This window comes from Neltuma alba, unplaced genomic scaffold (genome assembly GCF_004799145.2).
Source record: "Neltuma alba isolate B1F8T4 unplaced genomic scaffold, ASM479914v2 tig00002752_pilon, whole genome shotgun sequence".
Lineage (NCBI taxonomy): Eukaryota > Viridiplantae > Streptophyta > Magnoliopsida > Fabales > Fabaceae > Neltuma > Neltuma alba.
In genome coordinates, this window is record NW_021632999.1 from 72,032 (window position 1) to 75,015 (window position 2,984).

A 2,984-nucleotide genomic window follows, 5' to 3' on the forward strand; every position below is an offset into this window, starting at 1 on the left:
CAATAATAAATAATTTTGCGGCATTAAAGTGAGGTAGATAGTTCACACAATTCATAGTCAAACGCAGGACTGTGAATAGAATGAATCATCTGCCCATCTTTATCTTCAATACTATTAAAGTAAACGCATATTTCATGATACTCCATGTTAATTATTACCTGCTTTGATCTGAACTTTGCTTTGCTTCTCTGAATAAAGCCAAAGGTTAGGCTGAGGAAGAATCAACTCAATAAAACTTGGAAATTAGATACAAAGGAAGAGACAGATCGAGATATGCCTGAATACTGCGTCACTGGGGGTTCTGGTTTCATAGCTTCATACATTGTGAAGGCTTTATTAGACAAGGGCCACATGTGAGGACGACCGTGAGAGATCCAGGTTTAATTTGCAGATTTTAAGATTTATTTCGGCCAGTGGTTCTTGAGATGTATCAAACTAGCTGGCTATTGAAGTTCGCTAACGTTAAATTTGTGTGTGTGTCAGAGGATGGGGAGAAGGTTGGGTTTTTATGGGAACTGAGAGGAGCCAAAGAGAGGCTGAAGATGTTGAAAGCTGATCTGAGAGAAGAAGGAAGCTTCGATGAGGCTGTCCAAGGTGTTGACGGCGTCTTCCATACAGCTGCGCCTGTCATCGTCAACCACCACGACGACGTTCAGGTCACTAAACCTTTTTTATTCCTTAGCTTGCATCCTATAATATAATCATATAGCAAGCAAGTCTTGTGAACTAAAAAATGCATACAAGTAGGTTAAATACCACGCTATATGAGCTTCTCCATAATAATATTATCAACACACTATACTCATTTTATATTTTAGTGCGCGATAGTACTTCTAATAAAAAAAAAACCTACACTTCAAAAAAGAAAAAAGAAAGAAAGAAGATGACAGTCCAAAAGATCGCTAATTATTATGAGAAAGAGTCATCACTAATAACTACATCATACTGGTGAGGTAATAATGCACTCTTTTAGAGCTATGTTTTGGTGCCTTAACACCATGACACTTTACTTGACTTCCAGACAGTCCAAATCATTTTGGGTAGCCCTCTCCATGAATAGATATCAACTCTAGAAAAGGTTCAAGAGTATCACATTAAGAGAATTAAATTTCCTTTTCGAAAAAGGGGCTTGGCTCTCCCAACTCTAAAAGCTAAATTTTAGGGAGAAGAGCTAAATTCTAGGGAGTGATTGTTCCAAATCCATGTGCTTGTTAGATTGATTCTTTTTCAATATCCAGTTCTATAAAATATGAAATTTTGATGTTCCTACACTATTGGACTTTGCTTTGGTTTGAGTTGCAGAAAACGTTAATAGATCCGACGGTGAATGGAGCTGTGAATGTGCTGAAGTCGTGCGAAAGAGCAAATGTGAGAAGAGTGGTCATGACGTCTTCGTGTTTCAGCCATAAGATATCGAGACGACGCACAGCAAGTTTCTCTCTCTGAATGAATCACACTGGAGTGATCTGGAATACTGCAAGCGTCACAACGTACGAAATAACACACTTGTCCACCCCATCGATCAAACGTTTGACGAAATCAAATTAAACATCAAAGAAGCACATATGTATATTCTGACATTGTTTAGCTTATGTGTGAATAACTATGTATATGTTGCAGCTATGGTACGCATATGCAAAGACATTAGCAGAAAGAGAGGCATGGAAGGTGGCAGGAGAAAGGGGGATAGATCTGGTGGTGGTGAATCCATCGTTCGTGATCGGTCCTCTTCTGGCGCCCCAGCCTAGCAGTACATTACTCATATTGCTCAGCACGATCACAGGGCGGAGAGGAGAGTATCCAAACCAAGCAATAGGATTTGTGCACATAGACGATGTTGTGTCAGCTCACTTGATAGCAATGCAAGAACCAAAGGCAAGTGGCAGACTTGTGTGTTCAGGTCCTGTAGCTCACTGGTCCAACATCATCCACATGCTTCGTGCCACCTATCCTTCCTACCCTTATGAACAAAGGTGAGTTCACCATTATCTTCTCCCACCGTTTAGAGACACACAGCGGGAAAGACTTATAAATACCTCTCATTCCTCCGTAGCTAAATTCTCATGGTAGTAATCCAGAAGGCCCATCATATCAGACAATCTTCTGAATAGCATGCAGGCACAATAGTAGCAATTGAGAATAGCCATCAATCACGCGACAAAGAAGCTAAAGAAAGCATATGAAGAATTAGATTTTCTCTAGACACACAGCAACCTAATTAACTCAGTCTCCCCTCATTTTATGCCTACATATAATTTCAAAATTTTCAAATATGATATGATATAATAATAAACCAATACTTTGGGGTGTGTGTGTACAGGTGCAGCAATCAGGAAGGGGACAACATACCACATGGTATGGACACAACTAAGATTGCTGCTTTAGGGCTTACCACATTCAAAAGCCTCCAAGATATGTTCACTGACTGTATCAACAGCTTCCAACACAAGGGCTTTCTCTGAACTTGCTTTTCCTTTTCTGCTTATTTGCAGTCAAGAACACAATGGGGCAGGCTTTATGTGCCCCATTTCTGATTAATTAATTATGCAGCCTGTGTGTGTGTGTGTGTGTTTGAACTTTGAATAACGCTAAATTACAATAAATAAATTTTATTTAGACAGTCATGTCAGCGTCTTTCGAGATACATATGGGCTTTCTGCAAAATCCTTTTTATATATGGTGTCCCCTTTTTCGCACCAACCTTTCGTATTCTTAATTAAGACGTGTCTACTTGTTCTTAAAAAAGAAATCGAGGCCTTCATCTATCATTTCTTTCTTTCTTTTTTTGGTCTCTCTCTCTCTCTTTCTTTCCGCAATAATTCATTACTTACTTTAAACTTTTTTTTAAATATAATTTTTTGGTATAGGGCACTATTCGGGCAAGACAGAGAGATATCCAACACTTCCAAATTATCAAATCATATCAGGCTCCGCAAGGCAAAAAAAAAAATCTTGGGATAATATAATTTTTAATCCCTCGATAC

At 38.8% G+C, this 2,984-nt stretch overlaps 1 pseudogene; it reads left to right on the plus strand.

Moving 5' to 3' along the window:
* The first annotated feature begins 273 nt into the window (after nucleotides 1–273).
* LOC114737070 (tetraketide alpha-pyrone reductase 2-like) lies at nucleotides 274–2,462 on the plus strand (annotated as a pseudogene).
* Nucleotides 2,463–2,984: the final 522 nt, after the last annotated feature.